The sequence below is a fragment of the Nycticebus coucang genome, chromosome 20, assembly GCF_027406575.1.
Source record: "Nycticebus coucang isolate mNycCou1 chromosome 20, mNycCou1.pri, whole genome shotgun sequence".
Lineage (NCBI taxonomy): Eukaryota > Metazoa > Chordata > Mammalia > Primates > Lorisidae > Nycticebus > Nycticebus coucang.
Window position 1 is genome coordinate 40,466,807 of NC_069799.1, and position 23,565 is coordinate 40,490,371.

Consider the following 23,565-nt stretch of genomic DNA (forward strand, 5'->3'; position numbering starts at 1 on the left):
CCTGTCTACCTCTTTGCCTCTCCACCTCCCTGTCTGTGCCTCTTCGTGGCCTCTTTCCAAATCATCTCTCAGTCTCTTTCTCATTCCCTTTTTCTCCTCATAACTATCTTCTCTTTCCTTTTCTCTCTCCAAAGGGCCCCTCTCTCCACTATCTCATTCTAATTTTCTGTCTTAAGGTATCTAATATTCTATGTAAAGATGAATCAAAGGAGATAAAGATCCTAATGTTAAGAATGAAGAGATGATTCTGCCAATGTGCCCTCTATATACCTTAATAAATTTCATGCTATATGCACTTAGAAATGTGAGACAAAAAGTAAGACATCCTTTTAAATGCCTACAAAAGTATGGCAAGAAAGTAAAATAAATGGGCTCAGACTCAAATCAAAGACAGAACTGAAGTGTCTGGCAGGGCAGGGGCTGTCCCGTCCCGCGGTGTGAGCTGGGTCTTGATGCACATCCTGCTTCACACTGTTACCCTGGCGTAATTCCTAACTCTGACCCTTTACTCTCAAAAGAGCCTTGGCTTGGAAGTCATCTATTTTAATGTTCCTGCAGGACATGATATAAGAGGAGTTGGAACTGATACTTTTACAGACAGGTGGAAGCCTCAGCCATAATATCAAATAAAAACTGAATTGGGAGGCGGCGCCTGTGGCTCAGTCGGTAAGGCACCGGCCCCATATACCGAGGGTGGCGGGTTCAAACCCGGCCCCAGCCAAACTGCAACCAAAAAATAGCTGGGCGTTGTGGCGGGCGCCTGTAGTCCCAGCTACTCGGGAGGCTGAGGCAAGAGAATCGCTTAAGCCCAGGAGTTGGAGGTTGCTGTGAGCTGTGTGAGGCCACGGCACTCTACCGAGGGCCATAAAGTGAGACTCTGTCTCTACAAAAAAAAAAAAAAAAAACTGAATTGGGGGGAAACCCATCTGTGAACCCAAATGAAAAGGAGGCTGGGCCGGGGAGGGAGAAAAGTTGCCTAATCTTCCAGTAACTGGCAACCACTGGCCTGTCTGTCTGTATCTTGAATGTGGTTTTTGGCATTTTACTTTACACAGGACAGGAAATTTATACCCAAGCATAAACCTCTCTGAAAGGGACTACCTCCCAGAATCCCACCAGACTACGCCCTTCAATGACAGACTCACCAAGCAAAATGGCAAGTCACAGGAGGACGCAATCCTCTACAGGTCCTCAAGTTAACAGAACTGTGTAAAGACCGAAAGTAAGTATGTACATGATGGTCAAGGCAAAAGAAATAAATGTGTAAGCAACAAAGATACTCTAAAAAGTGTTTTTTAAATAAAGAGTCTGTATGTATTCGTATATACGGTATACACACACACACATACACACAGGCAAACATATTTTGCTATGGGACAGAACATCTCTGTCCCCCTCAAAATCTGTAAGTTAAACCCTAGCCTCCCATTGTATTTGAAGGTGGTACCTCTAAGAGGTGATTAAGTGCTGAGGCAGAACCCTCACAAATGGGATTAGGACCATCATAAAAAAAACCCCAGAGAGTTCCCTGGCCCCTCTGCCATGCAAAGTTACACAAAAGAAAATGGCCATCTGTGAACTAGGAAGCAGATACTTGCTAGACACCAAAACTGCTAGCACCTGATCTTGGACTTCTCAGCCTCCACAACAGTGAGGAATAAATTTCTGTTGTTTATAAACCACCTAGTCTATGGTACTTTGTACTGCAGCCTGCACGACTACGATATAGACATAGACATATAAATTTTCTCAAAGAAAAAAACATAGTCACTGAAATTAAAACTCAACAGATGATTTAAATTGCAGCTCTGAACACAGAGTTGGTGACCTAAAACAAATCTCACAAAACCACTTAGAATGAAGCACAGAGACAACAAGTTACACTGCACAGAATGGAAACCATCCAACTAACAGAGGTTCCACATTCCACAGCATTCAGGGTTAAAGACTCTTAGCAAACTTCTTTACTGATAAAGGCCGTCTGCCAAAAACCTACAGCAACCCTCCAAACGTGATGGTGAAACATCAGGAGCTTTCTGCTTCAGTCAGGACTGAGCCTGAGATCCATCTACCTTCACCACTGCATCAGAAGTCCCTGTCAATCCCCTATAAAAGGGACTTACTAAATTGGAAAGAAAGAAAACTATTGTCATTTGGATATAATTGTCTACACAGAAAATACGAGGGGCTTTAAAAATCCATCGGTGCTAAATACAAATTAACATATAGAAATCAATTTTATTCCATTACCCTAGCAACAATCCTCAACTCAAGTACTATCATTCCCTTTTCCACAGAAGCATTTGGAAATGTGTGGGGACATTTTCAGCTGTCACAATGTCAAGTGGCTGCTACTTGCCTGTACCACTGTCCCACACAATAAGTAACTGTGCCTCATTCTCAGTGAATACCAACAGGGTATTCATTGAGAAACAGGATGGCTGAAAACTATAAGCAGTTAGCAAATGCAATAGTGACAATATAAAAAGTATTCCATCTACTGAGTAACCAAAAACAAAAAACACTATTAAATTTAACAAAAAAATGTATAAGGTCTTATATAGAATATTATAAATTTTTATGAACAAGCTAAAATATATTTGTATATGTAAAGAAATATGTTCTAGGCTAGGCACAGTGGCTCACTCCCGTAATCCTAGCACTCTGGGAGACTAAGGCGGGTGGGCTGCTGGAGCTCAGGAGTTCGAGACCAGCCTGAACCAAAGGGAGACCCAAACTCTAAAAAAAAAGGAAAAAAAAAAAAAAGGCTGGGCATTGTGGCAGGCACCTGTAGTTCCAACTACTCAGGAGGCTGAGGCAAGAGGATCACTTGAGCCCAGGTTGCTATGAGCTATGACACTGCCATGGCACTTTACCCAGGGTGACAAAGTAAGACTGTTTCAAAAAAGAAAGAAAGAAAGAAATATATTCTACACACATGTATACGTGCTCACCTATACATGCCATAATTCGCACACGTGTCCTGCCTGTGTCAGGCCATGTGCTGCATGCTGAGCTGGGCACCTGGCAGTGAACACAACAGCCGTGATCCCTGCTGAATCATCGATCCAAGTGTCAGGGAGTTCACAGTTCAGACAGCAAACTCATTGCTTTCACTTTAAAACTGAAAAATCAGGTATGGCTTTTCCAGGCTCCCTGCTTCCCACTAGCACTGCTCTGCTTGGAGCATTTTATGGCCTACTGCCACACCCACCACAGGTGAGCCGAGGAAAACCACAAAAAGGTAGTGAAAAGTCAGTGTGCCTGCAGGAGGGAGAGAGTGTGAGCAAAAAGATAAACAGGAGACCACATGCGGGTGCTGTGTCACCTCACGGCATGCCTGGTCATCAGTCCGCGTCCCTGGCCAGAGCTTCCATTTCTCTTCACCTTACGCTTTGCCACCACACAACATTCCTTTAGTTTCTCACAGGCCTGAGCGGGTCCCCCTGTGCCCTGAGTAACCTGCTCACGCCTCCAGCCAGCACTCATGGAGTTTCTTCATGCAAGGCTGTCCATGGCCAGGGTGTGAGCCTTCCTGACTCACGGAGGCTCGCTCCGCTCCCATGCCTCTTCTCCACTCCGCCAAGCCCAGTACATACCTGTGTATTTTTACACCCCCACAATCTGATTTAAATGTGTACTGCCCCCCAAAATGCATACTGACTGCAGAAAGAAGTGGGCTGAAACGTCTACTATATGATAGCAAGGCACTGTACAAGGCGTGTGGATGAAGACAAGACTTCAGATGCAGTCCTCACTCTCCAGGAGCTCTGTCCACCGGCAAACACACACTCTCCTCCCGGTAATCCTCACACGCACAGCACTGACTGGAAACACTCCAGGCCCTACCATTGGAGGAGAGAGGACTTCACAGAACAGGTGAGATTTCAGTATGAGAGACAGAGAGGGCTGGATTTGGAGGAACTTGCTTACAGGGGGTGCCTCTCAGACAGACGGAAGAGGACAGGCCAAGGCACGTGATGGATAGGGAAAAGCTTATGAGGGAACAGCCAGTAAACATGCAAGGATGGACAAATCAGGAAGAAAAGCCACAGGAAAGGAAAGCAGGAAAGGTGGACTCTAGCCAGACTGCTGAAAGCCTTGGGTGCCAGAACGAGGAGCTGTATTTTCCTGAGAACAAAGGGGGACAAGTTACTGCTGATGTTCCAATAATTCAAATTTGACTGCTGGTATTTATGTTTACAAAGACATCCACTGAAAGGGAAAAAAAATATGAAGGTGAAGTGCCAAGTTGAAATTCAGAAAAAGGAGAACAGAAAAATCATGCATAAGAGAAATATATATGCTGGCCTCACTGGGACCTGAGATGGTCAGGGCAACGATGCAAGTGGAAGCCAGTGTGGCTCATGGACCCTGGCACAAAGGCTGGGCTCGGCCATCCATCAGTGGCATCAGTGCCACCCTGGGACAGGGAGGGCACTTAACCTTGCCGTGTGTGAAGCCCAAACATTCAACGATAATTAACAAATAAGCCTACCAGTTAAAGTAACACAAAAGAATGATCAAGTGAAATAGCTCTTCTCAACAACTTAAGGAAAGAAAAAAGGAAAAGGAAAAACTGACAAGGACTAAACCATTAACTCCAATGTAGACAAAGTGAAATAGCTCTTCTCAACAACTTAAGGAAAGAAAAAAGGAAAAGGAAAAACTGACAAGGACTAAACCATTAACTCCAATGTAGACAAACTCAAAGAATCTCCTAGCAACCAGCCTCTCCTGAGAGGCATGAATCAGCATTGTCATTGAAACAGGAAAAATACCACTTGGATAGTCGGTATTTTAACACCAAGCAAATGAGTAGGTCTTTTAACTATGGGGTAATACTGATGAAATCTGCTGTTGCAGGCAACTAAAGTGTCCAAAATGATACCCTGAAAGCTAGTGAAGAGTCAGTCCCCTTATCATTACTGAATTCAACAGTCTGCAAATATTTGAGAATCAACTTGGTATGGGCACAGTGCACAAAAGACACAGTGGGGAAAGACCTTGGGACTCCCGTGGAGATTAGCGTCTGGGGGTGAGGGGTGAGGCAGACCAGTCACACCACCAGAGCATTCTGCCTGGGGCAAGTGCTACGGGAGAAGAGGGGGGAGCTAAGGTCTACTTACTGGGAGGCAGGTTCCTTGCCAGGCTAATGGGGAGGGGAGGAGAGGAGGGCAGGAGAGGCAAGGCCATCAGTACACCAAAGACAAAAGAGAGGGGGGAAGTGGTGAGAAAGAGTTCATGGTAAGAGTCTGGATTTTATCCAAAGGGCACCATGAGTTACTGAAGTAGTTGAGTGATGGGATCAAATTTAACCACTTAAGAAAAATCATGACAGCTACACACTGGTGAAAAAATGAACTGAAGATGGGAAGGCAGTTTGTCAGCCAGGAAGCTGTGGCCATAATCCAGGTGAGAAAGAAGTTGGATGGAGTAGGTGGATTTTAAAATACCACAGGGGGGCTGGGATACACCCACTACCTGATGACAGATGACAAGGAGTGGCTGACAATGAGGCCATACACTGCAGGAGACACAGGAGGGAGCGGGAAGACCCAGTTTGGGGCTATGCTGCTGAACTAACCCATCTGTGGGAAAGCAGCAGCCTGTTCATTTGGTGAACCCTTGCACTTATAGCTGTGCCAAATGCCTTCAACCACTCCTCTTTCCCAGGGTGCACCCCTCTTCCTCCACGCTCCACAAGGCAGCCTGCACCATCTCCGGCATGGGGGCACCAGCAATGACTCCTGCACCTTCGCTGCCTGCTGTTTTCTCTGAAGCACTAATGCTTGCCAGGCATGACCTTCCCCCATGTAGCTTCTCTGCTGATGATCTGGGAGGAGGTCAATGTCATGAGCTTACTTCCCCAATGAGGCTTATAATTACTTATTCTCAAGCAAATGATGGTGTAAACTTCAAGTTCTCTATTTCTTTGTCATTTGTTTACATCTGTAAATTACTTAAAAAGCTTTGATTTTTCTGCCTTTTCTCCCCAAGTTAAGAGTGCACTGTCTAATTTAATAACCATTAACTATTTCAATAAAAAATCTTTTTTTGAAGATCTGCTTGACATTTGCTTCTCGAGGTGTTGTTACATGATATCATTTGTTACCAAACTGTAACCTTCCGGCTTTACTGATTCTCCTTCCTTTCTATACTTGGTGCTGCCAGTTTCATTATTTATTACCCGCCACCAACTTATACTTCTTGAGAATTCAGTCATCACTAAGTCCTGACTCTTCCTTCTGTAAGATTCAGTAATTTATATGCACACATGCATATATTTTGCACTCTACTTTGGATTACCTGAGTTAGCATATTCTATGTTTCTACGTCCTTTTTTTTTTTTTTTTTTACTGAAGTAAAATAATATTTGCTTCTTGAAAGTTAACTCTATGGGTAACCAAGAGCAAATGGAAGAAATCGATGATTACTAAGCATCTATCATGTGCCAAATATTGTACATATGTATATAATCCTCCCAGACACCTTGAAATAGACCTTTTGACCCTATTTTTCAGATGAATAAACAAAGAACCAGATAAGGTAAATCCCACAAAGTCAGACATCCAGTAGATGGTAGAACTATCATCCCACAGCTTGCATGTCCAACAAGCCCTCATGGAATCTCTCTACTCAGAAAGTTACTGAGATTGAGTGGGAGGCAGGATTAAAAAATGAACTAAAAAAAAAAAAAAGTCACTGAAAAGCCTTGAGGATCATGAACCTCCATCTGCCAAGAGACAGGGCTAAGGAGAGAAACCTTCATTTTCAATGCACAGAAGCTCCAGTTCACTCGCAGGTTCCACATTCCAAAAGCATCTTTGCAACCCTCTCCTCAAACATGGCTACGTAAGGCGTGATGTGGCTGATGCACAATACAATTCTGGAGATGCCAAAGCACTGTTTCTAGCTGCCTCTGCCCTCATGGTGGCAAAGCCACAGGGCCATACAGAATCTTGATCAGAGGCGCCCTCCTGACAAGGGTCTCGCCCACACTTGGACACGGCTTCCATGGGCTGCTGCACTGGAGGAACAGCTGATATTTCTGGTCTGGGGTGGCAGGCAGCTTTCCAATTCATCACCCCTACCCCTGTTCCATAAAGACGCCTCCTACCCTCACACCTTGAGAACCTGCCACAGACAGCCTGCTGCAACTCATGCAGCAAGCAGCAGGGATCATGGCAGAAAAGTACCTCCCCCTCTGTTCTTCTGGTCGTCTGCTTCCTGTCAGGTTCCCAATATGGCTCCTCTCAGTTCCTGGCCTCTGCATGACTTCCTATCTAGTCCAGATCACCAGAGCTTCCTAGTATTTAGGGATTCTCAATTCCCACCCCCAAATCATCACCACAAAGTAACAAAAGGGTGGGCGTGGGGATAAGGAGATGCTACACAGAGGGAATCTCAAGGAGCAAAAATGCAGGAGAAAAGCAGTGACAAATTATCCAGCAGGGACCACAGAGCCCTTTGTCCCTGGTGAGCTGGTGCTACTGTCACTCCTAAAGAGGCATCAAAAGGAGAGCAACTTAAAATAACGGCTCCAGAAAAACACTTTCTATGGATGCAGAAGTGTCACAATATGGTTATTTTAGTGAAAAATATCGTTTTATTACATTATGGCAATATCCATATTTAATTACCAAAATTCCTATTCAATCCACTTCTGGAGGTTTACGGCTGAGCTGTATCCAGTACTGAGTGCCTTAGAATGTGGCCATTATTTAAGCAAATGCCTTGAACTCTGTGTGAGATGGGAAACAAGGAGTGGGGATATGCTGAGGAAGAAACATAAAAGCACCAAGAAATTCCAGCCCACGAAAAGATCTACATGTGCGTGTACATCTGCAGGCTGGACTGAACAGCAGCAGCAGCAGCAAATGAAGCTGCTAAGGCCGGGACAGCTCAGTAACAAATCAGGCATTATTTCCACTTTCAAACACAAAACCACTGATAGGCCAACAGCTCACACCTCAATATGTAAATAAATAATAGAAAGAAGGTAGTAAGACAGACTGTGAGATCAAATTCTCACCAACTGGTCCGAAGTATTTCAAATAATCCCCAGGACACTGGGGATGACCCTAAAGCTTGGCTGACAAGCAGAAACTGACAAAGATCCTTTGCTTGACCAAGCTTTAGCCAGACTTCTGGGCCTTCCCCCAGCTATCTGTGCACTTTCTTGCAAACTACAGTTTCAGCAAAGAAGCTAAGTCCCACTCTCAATCTACCCATCCTATACCATCCCCCAGGTGACAAGTGATCCTCCTGGCCTGTCTTCAGCAAGACTCCTATGAGGTCAGTTTAGCCAGAATCCGACCCCTTACATTTCCTCTTACTGACTTTCTATCTACTGACCTCCCCACCCTGCTCCTTGGCCATAAACTCCCACTTGCCAGTGCTATGCTCAGAGTCCAGCCCAATCCTCTCCTCCACCACACCCCAAACTCGCACTGCTGTGGTGTGGTCCCTCTACCTAAAGAGATGGTCCTGAATCCAATCTACCTTACTTGCTTCAACAACTGTCACTGAAGAACTTTTTTCTTTAATACAGCTAAGCCTCAGGCACAGTATTCAAAAAGTGACAACCTGAAATCACCCTCCCCCTTGTTTCCATACAGAAAACCATCAGCCAGGCCCAGTGAGCCTCGGGAGCTGTCCAGGCCATATGGCTAGCACTCCACGTGGGGTCAGTCAACCCTCAGCCCCTCAGCCCTTCCTTCAGCCACCATACTTCACTATCCTTCCTAGTTTAGGATGGGTGGATTCCTGAGCCCAGCCTTCACTAGTCCCACACTAGCCCCTTTGCTGACAAACGCTGTAATCCTGTTCATCTTAATACACAGTATAGTGCCTGGCACAGAGAATCACTTGCCACGTATGCTCTCTAAGTGACTGACAGAACATGTGAACCCGAGCTAGTGAAAGGAGGAAACAGCTAAGGCTTATTAAGGAACTGTACCATGTCACAGTACTATGAGGCCACGTTCAGCACTCTAGAAAACCTTACATAACAGAATGGACAAAACAATAAATACGTTCCACAAACATTTTGTACTGAAATGGGCTTCTCCTAAAAGTATTTTCTTTTTTCTCTTCCGACTGTTCAAATTATATTTATAATAACAACAGCATGATACTTAGTGAATGTTCTGTGCCTAGCAACATACCCAGGCATTTCACCTACATGAAATCCAATTCCAATTCCAAGTGGTGGGCAGATTCTAGGCCAGGAAGATCAGGGACCTCTGCCTGAAACAAAAGCCAGCCACTCCCATTACACAATGACCCTTGCCTGGCAAGCCACTTCTGGCATCCAAAGATTTTGTTACTATGCCTTAAGCATGAACAGAAGTCTTCATGCTTTTGTGTCTTTGTTTCTGGGTTGTCAGACGCTGTTTTAGGCTATGTTGATATATATTTACCTGAATCAGTCACTCCTCTTTTTTCTTCCTTTAAGGAGCCAGGGACTGGGAGATCAGCTAACTATGCTTACTAAACCCAGAGCGAAGTATCCCTCCTGAGTGCATGATTCAGTACTGTGTATATATCAATCATCTGCCCCTTCCCTGACTTCCAGGCAAGTCACGGTGGTGCCACGAGAGCAGGCTTTGCAGGGGCTGAGCTGCCACTGAAGTCAGGGAGGGCACAGCACCATTTTTCAGCCCCTCCTTTAGCCTGGGAGTCTGTCCAAGAAAACACTACATCCTTTACCGTTATTACTTCCTACCAGCCCCTATAAAACTCAGACCCAGCTTGTCAAGCACTCAGTGTTGAGGAAAAAGCATCACTTCATTCCTCCACACCTCTGGAGAAGATCCTGTGGCTTCCCAGGTGCCATGCCAGCCCGAGGAGCCTCCTGGCTCCAGCTCTCCTGCACATGAATGAGTCTGCCTCTCTCCAGACTCAACAAAGGAATCTCATCTAAGCAGATTTCCATCTATTTTTACCATTTCTGAACTAAAACTTTATTTTAAGGCTTCTTTTTCTGAAGACGGGATGGGATTCCCTACATGCGCTAAGCAGTATTTGTCCTCTTCTTTCTGGCTCAGACTTGGGGTCCTCAGGGAATGTAAGCAGTTTCTGCCTCTGGGTTTAACTTTTCTGTCCCCTCCCTCCCTCCCTGTCCCCCTAATATTTTCCCCTCCATTTTCTATTTTTTTGTTCATTTTTTTTTTAAAGACAATCTCATATTGTCACCCTCAATAGAGTACTGTGCTGTCATAGCTCACAGCAACCTCAAACTCTTAGGTTCAAGCGATCCTCTTGTCTCAGCCTCCCAAGTAACTATGACTAACAGGCACCAGCCACAATGCCTGTCTCTTTTTAGAGACATGGTCTCACTCTTGCTCAGGCTGGTCTTGAACTCCTGAGCTCAGGCAATCCACCCACCTTGGCCTCCCAGAGTGCTAGGATTACAGGCATGAGCCACATTTTCTGCTTTTAATCAACTACTAGGTGAGAAAAGAAGTGATTTCACTCTTTAGAACTGAAGGCAAAAAGGAGTGTGAGGATTCACCTCAGGCAAGAAAATGGTTTCCTGAAAGTGGAAACCCCACCCTATGGAAAAGACACTCAACCAGGCTGGGGAAGTACTGGTTTGCAATCTCAGTGCCCACAATCCAGAGTGGGCTTTGGTCTCCACATCTCTAGAATAACATTCTAGACAGCAGGGGCTACAGACAGAGAAGATAAGGAGATCACAGTATTTATTTTACTTTACTTGTCACCTGCCTTTCCTGCCCTCCCACACCGGAACATACCCTCTAAGGGAAGGGACTTTCTTCTGTCTTGTTCCCTGCAGAATTCCCAGTGCCTAGAACAACACCTAACAGAAAATGCTGGTCAGATGGCTAACCCAGAATGCAAATGCTGAGGTGCCCCCTACCAACTCCCCACCCTGTCCATATTTTCAATAAATATTTGTTAAATGAGGAATATATCTCATTAAAATTCCTCTTCTATAATCAACAGCCACAGTGCAGAATCTTTTACAAACTTTATAGATAGGCTGGAATAAATAAATTCAGAAAAGATTTCAGAGTAAATTCGGAAAAGAGAATTCCAACAAACTGGCAGCAGGGGAAAGCTGAGATCCCTAAAAGAGAGAGGGAAAGTCTGACGCCGTCAAAGCAGCAAGTTATATGTGTACTGCCTCCAGACCCCACTGGACACTGTCCCCTTCCCCTGTAAGCCCACTTCCTCTACAGCAGTCAATTACAAGTACTGACAGAAAACATAAAATACTACTTTTTCCCTTGTAAAGAAAAAGGGAGGGACTGCTTCTAATTTTCTTTTAAACAACAAAGAACACACATGCAACATATTCTACTCTGTATCTTCGCCATTCAAAAAAAGGGTAAAGAGAAACCAAAAAGAGGAATGAAATAATTAAAACAACAGGAAGAAAAAAATTAAGAAAAAACTCAACTCATATTTATGCTTTCTCCATAGGAGTTTAAAAGTAAAAGTCTAAATTGTATCATAGTAAAACAAATGTGCAGGATCCAATATGGAAATGAAATACAGATCTATTTTATGATCCAAATACAACTGATTCTTGCAAGGTAGAGCCTCCATCCAAAAAAAAAACAGCGAAAACACCATGGGGGCAAGGCCTTCCTGGTCTGAGTTCTGCCCGTCCAGCAAGGAAGTGAAACAACAGAAGGAATGGGCAGAGTAAATGCAGCAGAGACCTGTGGACAAAATAACCGTAAGATGATAAAGGAAACACTGATTATACACTGACTGAATTTTAACAGTGGGTAACAGGTGAAGCAGATGGGAAAAAAATCTTAACATGAAGTCATGACTATATAATCAGAAATTATCTGGAAGAGAATAAGAGAAAGCACATAAAGAAACTAAGTACAATTTTTAAAGGATATACTTCAAATATCAGGAAAAAAGAACATAAAATTCTACAAATACAGTGGAACCAACCTGTAAGAAAACCTTGGTTAGGTAGCTAAACCAAAATGTGAATACTGGCTCGGCACAGTGGTTACAGAGCCAGCCACATGTACCAAGGGTGACGGGTTTGAACCAGGCCGGGGCAGCTAAACATCGATGACAAATGCAACCAAAAAACAGCCAGGCATTGTGGTGGGCACCTGTAGTCCCAGGTACTTGGGAGGCTGAGGCAAGAGAATCGCTTAAAACCAAGAATTTGAGGTTGCTATGAGCTGTGACTCCACTGCACTCTACCAAAGGTGATATAGTGAGACTCTGTCTAAAAAAAAAAAAAATATATACATATATATATGTGTGTGTGTGTGAAAACTAAGGTATTTTCCCTGGATTTTCAGAAAAGAACTAAAACCAATAAAACCTGGTTCACTACTTCAATCAGATGGCATAATATTAACCGACGACAGAGAAAGCAGAACAATTCAACCTCTTTACAGCCATGTAAAACCCATCCAATCTGAAGGTGTTTCTGTCTGTGCATACCATTCTAGGCCATGTCTGTGACCTCTGACCCATCAGCAGACAGTCACCTGCAGTCACTTTCAGACATGATATGTAACTCAGAGTTTAAGAAGAAAAAATTTATGTACTTAATTAATTTAATGGACAGACACCCAGGGAAGAATGTACTTCCTACCTCATTCTGTAACTATATACCTGCCTTTCAAACATTCTGATTCTGGGTAAAGTATAAAGAAAGGGAATACCCTGGCCTCTGAGGGTCACTTCAGACACAAGTAATGTGATGCATAACTAACGATAAGAGATGCAACCACCACGGCAGAGCAGTTTCTGAGTTTAATCAAGTCTGCTAATAGGTAGCCAGATGGACAAGATTTGCATTCAGAAAAGCTACGCTGAAGACACAGATGAATGTGCCCCAGAATCCTGCCATCAATGATCTGCTGCCTGGTTTAATAAAACCTAAATTAAAACAATCACAAAAACAAAAATGTTTAAACAAGCCATTTCATTCGTAAAGCTGAATCAATAATAAGGCAATTAGCCCCGCACAATAGAAGCTGGATTCTAATTCTCTCCTGTTCCATGTGAGTGCTCAACAAGCGTGTTCCTGCCACATCAGGTTCTGATCCAGGCTGCACCGAGGACAGACACCCAGGGAAGAAGACAGGGACTGTCTCTCCATAGCTGTCTGGTGAATGGTGGCTGCCACTCTACAATCCTAAGCATATGTGTGAGGACCTCTGTACACACACCAGTGTACACTATGACCCCTGCTCTCCTGCAAAACCAAAGCCATTGAGGCAGGGGGATTAATAGGACAGGACATATATTAAACTGTAATGTTTCAGTGAAGTACGTAACGTTTGCCATTTAAGTCATCTTGATTACATGAATTTTACGGGGGCCCACTAAGGGTTCCTGTGATTTCCTGGCCAGTCAACCTTGTAAATCGTGTTCGATAAAATCTGCCACAAGCCACAGGCCCAGCACTATGGTCGTGGTTCAGCTCCTCTCAAGAGCCAGGAAGAAAGAATGAGAGGAAAGGCAGGGAGCCAATGACTATTGAGCCTTGTAAATGCTCCATCACGCCCACGGCCCTGGCGCTGTCAAGGCCCACTTGTGCACCTGAGGAAACTGCAACTCAGAGTGGGCCACCTGACCACCACCCAGGAGGAGCTGGGATATGGAGGACCCGGATGCAGGCTCACTTCCTAGGCCTCCCTGTGCTGGTTGAGTCAGACCTCACGGAGGAGCACTTTCTTCCCACTGTTTGATGGAAGCAGAGCCAGGACCCTTGGTAGATCCCAGGCCCTCAGTAGATCCCCTGTGCTATTGAGACTAGGAAGGGGGAAATCCAGATTTATTCCATTGTGTTCCCACACAATCTGTCACATTTGATGAAAAGGCATTTTGAAGACAATAGTTTTCTCAGCATTCCAAGAAATTCAAAAGCAACAATATACCCCTAATTTCTATTTTTAAATTCCAGTCAATCAACACATGCTAAAAATAGGAAACATTACTTGTTTGCATGGTATAATGAACCTGTTCTTTGAGAATAGAAACAGTTGTCTGCGCTTTGCTTTGATTTCAGTGATGTGAGCCTCACCTGGAGATGGAAAAGAAGCATTTTCTTCCATAATTAGAAAAGGCCAGGGGAGTTAATTAAGATGCAGCCCTTCAGTGGTTATTGTATCTAGTGAAAGGGAACATGCCGTTCAAGGAAGGTTTTCAGGCCATGGGGGCCTCCTGAAAACCCCAGGCAAATGTCTCTTTCCACATAGTCTTTGCAGCTGGTCATCCACATCTTTATGTTGGAAGTTACTGCCAGCTTCCTCCACAAGCACTCTCTGGCCTTTCTCATCCTAGCAGAACCATTCTGGCAAAAAGGACAGCACACCTCCCAGCTTAGTGAGGACGAATCACCAGTGGTGGCAGGGACTGCACAGGCCTCTGCCCACCACGCTGGGCACACACCACCTGCCTGAGCACATCATGTGGGGCTAAGTGAAGGTCCAGGCGAGTAGAAACGGCTGAGCTTCAGAAGACCCAAGAGAAGCAAACAGACTACCTGAGCGGACCCCTCCAGCAGCCTGGAACATGTGCCTTCCCTAACCGATTTCCACTCCTCTCTCCCCAGTCATGATCAGGTCCCACCTTTGGAAGGGGCAAAGTGGCATTTCACCCTGATTTCCTCGGCTGCTGTGCTATACCTCCTTGAGGAGCCCACAGTCCACACCAGGAAACAGCCTCCCCATTAACCCATACCTAGCAGGCACATTGGAGCCTTTCCCGCAGGCAATGCGGTTATCCTCCTGATGTGTTTGTGCCCTCCAGAACAACAGAAGCTGGAATGGCTTCTATGCTGCTGGACTGTAAAATGTGGTGCTGAGGCCCCACACCTCGGAGTGCCCCAGAGGTAGCCATGTCCCAACTGGACCACTAAGGGCCACATGCCCTTGAGCAAGGTACTTAACTTCCTTATGTCTTACTCAGGTACTGCCAGGAGGAAAGACTGCCGGATTTCTACCCACATGCAGGAAAAAAAGGCAAACACAGAGGAAAAGATGATGTGCTCCATGAATTGTCAGTCACAGAGCACAGTACAGTGTTTTTCAAACTACAAATTGGACCCTTTAGGACAGTAGTTCTCAACCTTCCTAATGCCGCGACCCTTTAATACAGTTCCTCATGTTGTGGTGACCCCCAACCATAAAATTATTTTCGTTGCTACTTCATGACTCATATTATTTCCACTTCAAAGTTCTAAGCTTAATACTCAAGGCTCCCTAATTTGTCCCTCATTTAGTTCTTCAACTTTAATTTATACACATACCACCACTTCTATATATCCAAATTTTCCACTTTACCAAACTGACATACTTACTCATGAACCACTCCATTGGTGGTCAGCAAACTCTCCACAGAGGGTCAGGCAGTATATTCTTTAAGCTTTGTGGATCATACAATTTCCACAACTGTTCAACTGTACCTTGTAAAAGAGTAGCCACAGACCATATGTAAGTGCATAGGTGTGGCTTTTCTCAAACTTTATTTATAAAAACAAGCATCCAGCAGCATAGCTTGCCCTAGCCCAGACTGATGTTCACTTCAGAGGGTTGCTCGCACTGGTCCACTTGCCTGGGAAGACCTCTTTCCCCTGTTCTATGTGTGCACTTGTGCTCTTTTCTGCTTAAACCCAACTCCCATCCAGTGCCTCTACTCAGAGGACCCAGGAGGACACCCCTTCCTTTACATGCAGTGCTTATCCAAACAGCTCGGCTGACATTTAGCCTCTGCCACCTGGAACTGTTAATCACCTCTGAAAATGAGCGCCCCCTCTCCCATCACCACTGCAGGCCCTTGAAGAGCAACGAGCCCTGACTTAAAGAGATCCACAAAGCCCCAAAACAGGACACAGCCCTACACGACAGGAGTGACACTCTCCACTGGTCATGCAGGCTAAGTCACACTTCTAATCCACTATTATGTCCAGGGATATCCACTGTCACTATTGTTTTACTCTGACTTTTAAACCAGTATTCAAAATGTAGCAATGAATCTAAGCTCTTCACAATTATTTCATGCATATTCTCCTATGTATGATCATCCTAAATCATACAGCCAAGTTTGGTTTCCAGAGAAAACACACTTCTTATGAGTAGAAAGGTAATTAACTTCATTTATTGAAATTGACTTTATTAAAAGTTCTGTACCTTAAAAAACACCACAATTCTTATTAAGTTTATGCTACTAACCTACTGCTTTTTCCATTTAGAAGTCCAGTTTCTGCCTTTCTCTGTTGTCGGTGTGGGCTCCCGATACCCAGTACGTGGGGCTCGAATATGACTGTGATGGCGGCCGCCACCTGCTGTGTGCAACGCCCCGCCTCAGCGGTCTCAGTGCTGGTCCGATCCCACTACTGCAGGGTTTGTTGCAGCTGGTCTAGAGCCACGGTCTGGCGGTGGAGGCCAAGAAGACTTACGTGCGCGACAAGCCCCATGTGAATGTGGGCACCATCGGCCATGTGGACCTTGGCAAGATCACACTGACTGCGGCCATCACGAAGATTCTAGCAGAGGGAGGTGGGGCCAACTTCAAGAAATATGAGGAGATTGACAATGCCCCTGAGGAACGAGCTCGGGGTATTACTATCAATGCAGCCCATGTGGAATACAGCACTACCACCCGCCACTACGCTCACACAGACTGCCCCGGTCATGCAGATTATGTTAAGAATATGATCACAGGCACTGCTCCCCTTGATGGCTGCACCCTGGTGGTGGCAGCCAATGATGGCCCCATGCCCCAGACTCGAGAGCACTTACTACTGACCAAACAGTAGCAGATTGGAGTAGGGCATGTCGTGGTGTACATGAACGAGGCAGATGTGGTGCAGGACTCTGAGGTGGTGGAACTAGTTGAGCTAGAGATCCGTGAACTGCTCAATGAGTTTGGCTACACAGGAGACGAGAGCCCCGTCATCGTAGGCTCTGCTCTCTGTGCCCTTGAGCACTGTGACCCTGACCTAGGCCTGAAGTCTGTGAAGAAGCTTCTGGAAGCTGTGGACACTTATATCCCAGTGCCTACTCGGGACCTGGAGAAGCCTTTCCTCCTGCCTATTGAGTCAGTTTACTCCATCCCTGGTTAAGAACTGCTTGTTCGCACTCCCCTTTTTTTAGTTAAAGCTTAGCCCATGGTCTTTGATATTTTGTCCTATTCCCTTCCAGGCCGGGGCATGGTGGTGACAGGTACACTAGAGCGTGGCATTTTAAAGAAGGGAGACGAGTATGAGTTGCTTGGACATAGCAAGAACATTTGCACTATGGTGACGGGCATTGAGATGTTCTACAAAAGCTCGGAGAGGACAGAGGCAGAGGATAACCCTGGGGCCCTGGTTCGAGGCTTGAAGCGAGAGGATCTGAGGCATGGCCTCATCATGGTCAAGCCTGGTTCCATCCAGCCCTACCAGAAGGTGGAGGCACAGGTTTACATGCTTAGCGAGGAGGAGCGTGGTTGCCACAAGCCCTCTGTATCCCACTTCATGCCTGTCATGTTCTCCCTGACTTGGGACCTGGCCTGTCGTATTATCTTGCCTCCTGGGAAGTCAGCAACATTTCATTATAGTTAGAAGGAAGACACTCTGAAGGCCATGCCTGGTCTTGGAGCTTGCCATGCCTGGGGAAGACCACAAGCTTACCCCGATCTTGCAGCAGCCGATGATCGTAGAGAAAGGCCAGCGCTTCGCCCTAAGAGATGGCAACCGGACCATTGGCACCGGCCTTGTCACTGACACACCAACCATGACTGAGGAGGACAAGCACATCAAGTGGAGTTGAGTCTGTGGACCTCTGCCCAGGTTCTCTGGCATTTAGGGCTGCTTTGGTCAGTGTCCCCTTTCCTGGTACCCCTGATGGTACGAGCTGCAACCTGACAGACTGCAGCAAGGAGGACACTACTTCCTCTGGTCAGGAGGGGTGGTCTACCAGGTGAGGAAGGCCAATAAACTGTTCTCTGAATAGTAGCCCAATTTCTAAACTAAAGTTATAGTAATAAAGCACTAAAATTAAGAAATAAGAAGCAGACGAAGTGCAGATACACAGAAAAAGAAACTCAGTGCTACTCTGAAAGACCACAAACTTAACATCTGGGAGAGCTCTTGTTCCTCTGGCACTGCTCCTTCTAAGTCATTTCAAAAAAGACTACTTTTGCTTCTTTGCTAACAATAGCTTAAAAGCCAACTTGTTCTCAGCTTACAATAGCTCCATTCTGCAACATGATAAAACAAGGCAGTATTCAGAAGGGGTGGGCCAAAACACCTGTCAGTGTTGCAGAATCTTCCCCACCCTCACAGGAATGGGGCCCGGTTGTAGCTCCTTACAGGAATATTCTGCCTTATCTTGGGCAAATGAGATCTTGCAGGGGAGTGCTGCTAATAATATGGAATGAATGCTGAATTGGCAATCGCAATACTTGCAGCTGGAGAAAAAAAATCTGTATCAATATAATGGGAGTAAGAGCACCCATCCTTAAACAACTTCACGAGAATATAGCTAAAACAAAATGATGTGTGAAAACCCATGCCTTAAAAGAGCGATGCCATGTGAAAATCTAGACCTATTTCAGCTTAATTTATAAGTTAAACTAGCTCTCTCACAACATAATTAGCAAGCATTACTAACAAAGGTATGTGATGCTTATCAGAAGTAAAGATTATAAGGACTAGAATCCCAGGGTGTGCAATTATCTGTCATTCTATGTGGGAATCTGCTTCAGGCTACATCATTTCTGCTGCTCAGAATCTCTCTATCTTTCCAGGAGCTGTTTTGAAGTCTCTTCTCTTCCCAAAGGTGATGACCACTCCCAGAGCTATGCTGTGAGCTGACAACTGGTAAAAGCTACACTCAAAAATGCAAAGGTTGCTCTGAAGACAAGTAGAGCATAGTCCTCCTCCATGAAAAGCAAGGGTCTAGAGTGGAGGTGGGCAAATCCAGCCCAGGCTGTGTCTGTAAGAAAAGCTGAATTGGAGCAACAAGGCCTGTTCTTCCGCATCATGCTTCTGAGGCACAAGGGCAAGGCTCAGCATGACACAGACCAAGTGACCCTTTCCAGAAAAACTCTGCCAGCCTCTGCTCCAGAACTAGGAAAAGACCAAGACTGGACAAATACGTTTGGGGATCATCTGGGTATTTGGAGTACAGATGTACTTCCCCAGGAAAAATAAGAATGTCTATGATAAACTGATTTTTCAAAGGTGTGGAGAAGGGAGTATCAGAAACAACATCAGATGCTTCTGGAACAGTCCCCTCTCTTTTCACTCCCATATCTCACACAAAGCTGCCCTCTTCTAAGTAAAGAGGCACTCACTACGTTAGTTCTTACAAACTGCTAGTAAGAAATGCCATGAGAAACAGGAAATAATTACATACAGCTTTTTCAAAATACTGGTTTAAAAAGAAACAACAGTGTTCCATTCTTTCTATCCATGTACAGAAGAAATATAGGGATATATTATTTATTTAAGACTCTCTTATCCTGCCATGCTAATTATCTCAAAAAATTTTCTAACATCCTAAAGTAAAAAAGTCATTTATATAATCCAAACGTACGTATTTTTAAATGCATGCACTTTGCTCACATGAAAATTGTTTTTGTCCTTCCTCACTTTATTTTGCACACAATTTCAGCAGCATACATGCTAGACCAAGTGCAGTAGCTCAGGAGTTCAAGACCAGCCTGGGCAAGAGCCAGACCCTGTCTCTAAAAACTAGCCAGGCCTTGTGGAGGGCATCTGTAGTCCTAGCTACTAGGGAGTTTGAGGCAAGAGAATCACTTGAGCCCAAGAGTTTGAGGCTGCTGTGAGCTAGGATGCCATAGCATACTACCCAGGGCAAAAAAGTGAGACTCTCGTCTCAAAAAAAATAGAAAAGAAAACATACATGGAATATGTGTCGATCCGTTTTGTGTATGGTAGTAGCTTATAAAGTCCTAATGGGGCTCTTTAAAGAAACACATAAAGGAAGGTACTTTTATCCTCATTTTACAAATGAAAACTGAGGCTTATGTAGGTGAAAAGTACACAAGGTCACCAGCTATAATGGTAGAAAAACTGGGATTTGAACTCAAGTTTGTTGGACTCCAAAGGAGTAAAAAACTTTAGTATGATTATAAAATGCTTATGAGAAGGTATTAAGTGGTGTGTGTGGAAGGGGGAGAATGCGGGGAAATCTACAAATACGAGATGATCGTAAGCATCTAAAAGAATATGAAAAGGAATAAACTGGAAGAAAATACACAAAACGTTAGAAGTGATAATGTGAGGGATGGGATTCTAAGTGAATTATTTTCTTCGCATTTGTACCCAATTTCTCAAATTCCTATGGTAAGCATTTACTATTGCTATAAGCAGGAACAAATACAATTTTTAAAAGCAATGTTCTTAGGAGTGTAGCCTTTCAGGCCAATTGAAGGTCACAGAAAAAAACTCACTACGGGCTACAGATTGCTCTATATTTCAGCACACTTAAATGATGAATCAAGGAGATTGTGAACTAAAAATCCTAAGCCCCTCCCGCCAGCCGAATGAATAGATCTCCCCCTCTTGGCCAAGGGGACCCCAGAAAAACCTTAAAACAGAGTTCCAGCCATAAGGAGAAGGGAAGTCAGATGCACCTTGTCACGCCCCCTTCTGCAGTTACTCTTTGTAACATAAGATACTAAATCATTAACAGGACTCAAGGCCATGTAAAGCAAAGATTCACCCAGGTCTGCAGTCATAAACTTAATTAGCATATCACTTGAGTCCACCTATATACCCACCCTGAGATGTCCCACATTTGGGGGCTAAACCAATGCTTACCTTCCATGTATTCACTTATGATTTTATGTGTAATTACCAAAACCAAACCCTAACCTGGCAGCCTTGGGCACATTTTCTTAGGACCTCTCGAGGCCATGTACTTTGGGCCATCAGTAACACACATTAGTTTGGGTTTTTCTTTCCTATAACAAGTTGAATTTTTCTTTATAAGATTCTGCACGGGGCCAGGAGCAGTGGCTCACACCTATAATCCTAGCACTCTGGGAGGTCAAGGCAGAAGCGACTGTTTGAGCTCAGGAGTTTGAGACCAGCCTGAGCAAAAGCAAGACACCAGACAAAGCAAAAGGGAAATCCTGTCTCTACTAAAAATAGAGAAAACTTGCTGGTCATGGTGGGGCACTCCTGTATTCCCAGCTACTTGGGAGCCTGAGGCAGGAGAATCACTCCAACCCAGGAGTTTGCGGTTACTATGAGCTATGATGATGCCATGGCACTCTGGCCTGGGCAACAAAGTGAGACTGTGTCTCAAAAAAGAAAAAAAATCTGTACTAAAATCTGTACCCATTGTGTGTGCCATATACTCAATTTCCGAACTGGAACGAACCTCAGTGATCTGCAACCTCCTTTTATAGACTAAGGACTGAACGCTGATCTTTCTCTTTGCCCAAAATTCCTTTCTAAAGGTGCCTTGTGAGTCACTCTTACAAATGATTAAAATCTCACTAAACAGGGTTTATTAACCCAACACAATGTGGTTTACTTCTCAACCTGAGCCTGTATAGCACCACATGAAGGATAGAATTAACATGATACATTAACTCAAGCATCCATTCCTTTACAATGACTCCTGAGCTTTTAGACAAAGCCTAACTCTTTCAGCCAATTGTCAACTAGAGAATCCTTACACCCTCCCTGTTTCGAGATGTCCTTCCTTTTTGGGCCAAACTAATATATGCCTTCCTTGTACTGATTTGTGACTTTATCTGTAATTCCTGTCTCCCTAAAATATATGAAATCAAACTGGGTAGCCCAGTCATAGCAAGTCCACTTGCTCGATACTCTTGGGCATGGGCCAGGCACAGTGCCACATGCCTATAATCCTGGCACTCTGGGAGGCCGAGGCAGGTGGATTGCTTGAGCTCACAAGTTCAAGACCAGCCTGAGCAAGAGTGAGACCCTGTCCCTAAAAATAGCTGGGCATTGTAGTGGGCTCCTATAGTTCTAGCTACTCAGGAGGTTGAGGCAAGAGGACCACTTGAGTCCAAGAGTTTGAGGCTGCTGTGAGCTATGAAGCCATAGCACTCTACCAAGGGTGACAAAGTGAGACTCTGTCTCAAAAAAAAAAAAGGAACAAAAGAAAGAAAAAAAGACTCTTGGGCATGGCTCCCAGTCATGGTCATCAAATTTGGCTCAGAACAAACCTCGTTAAATTATTTCAGAGTTTGGATTTTTGTCCACAAGATGAACAAACTTGGGACTAAAAGTTTAAATGATACACCCAAGGACTTACCATCCCGTTAGTATTCTTTTCACTACATCATAATGACTTCCGCCAAATATAGTTAAAATTCACAAAGGTTCAAGCATTCAAAGTGGAAAGCTTCAATTCTCAGGAAAAAATCATATGTATACAAGTCACTTCATTCCCTAATTAGGCCAATACATGAGACATTTCTCATTATTTCTGAGTGGTTATAAAAATAAATGGATGTGACTCCCTTTTCCTCACTGCCTCTTCCTCTGCCTCTACTACTGCCAGACTACGGCCCCCCATGGCTATTTTCTGTATTTGTTGTAGGACCTCTGAACAGCATCTGTGCTTTCGAGTGCCCTTCTCCAAGCTAAGGAGACAAGATGATCATTCATTTCAATACTAGCTCACTCTTTCTTTTCCTTTCTTGGCAAAACTGGATCTGTGGATATTAACAGAGAGACCTGGCTTTTGTTTAATTTTGTTTCTATGACTTTTACTGGCAAGGAGAAGGAGTCAGCATTTGCTTCCCCCGACACTCCCCCGCCCCATCCTTCCTGATACTGGTGCATGTGTGACAAATGCAGCCACACAGCAATCTGAGCGTACAGTGGGCAGTTACAGGTGGGGCAGGCTTGCCAGAGATTGAGCCATACAGTGTTGGCTCTGCAGAGATGAGTTGGCAGCCCTTGGTATTATCAAACCTCTGGATTCTGAGCATTGATCTAAAGAGAATCAAGAAATTGCACTGGAAGTTATTAAATACTTCCCTTGAGAAATGCATATGATATTCCGTAACAGAGAACAGTTAGGAATTCCTAGGCCTTCTTCAGAAGATTAAAAGTGGGCTAGGATGTGCCCTAAGCAAGGTAAAGGAGCTCAGAAATTTCACCCCAAAATATGACTCACTGATATAAAGACTATTTTTAATTAAATTTAACACCTCTTAGATTAATCTGCAAAGACTTAATCTGTCTCCCCCATCCATTTTATCCTCCCTAGAATCATTTGTTGCCCCAAACAGCATTACCTGTACTCCTCATCCCCCCTCCCCTCCAGAAGAACAAGCATAAAAATATCTGGATTTCACTGGGATGTTGGGTGATTACCCTGAGATTCTGTCCATGTGCATGGTAAACAAACCTTTTACTTATTAATCTCCCTGTGAGTTGATTTCAGCATTCTTCCATGGTACTAGGCAGCCTTAAGAGTCCAGAAACGCAGCCGGGCACAGCAGCTCACACCTGTAATCTCAGCACTCTGGGGGATCAAGGCGGGTAGATTGCTTGAGCTTAGGAGTTACAGACCAGCCTGAGCAAGAGCAAGACACCATCTCTAA

General features: G+C 44.5%; 1 protein-coding gene and 1 pseudogene across 3 annotated transcripts in view; one reads left to right on the forward strand and one right to left on the reverse strand.

The window, feature by feature from the left end:
- The window catches only part of CCNY (cyclin Y), a 231,397-nt gene that overhangs the window by 96,444 nt on the left and 111,388 nt on the right, over positions 1 to 23,565 (reverse strand). The gene's annotated exons all lie outside the window — the stretch shown is intronic.
- Positions 16,200 to 17,799, forward strand: LOC128572377 (elongation factor Tu, mitochondrial-like; annotated as a pseudogene).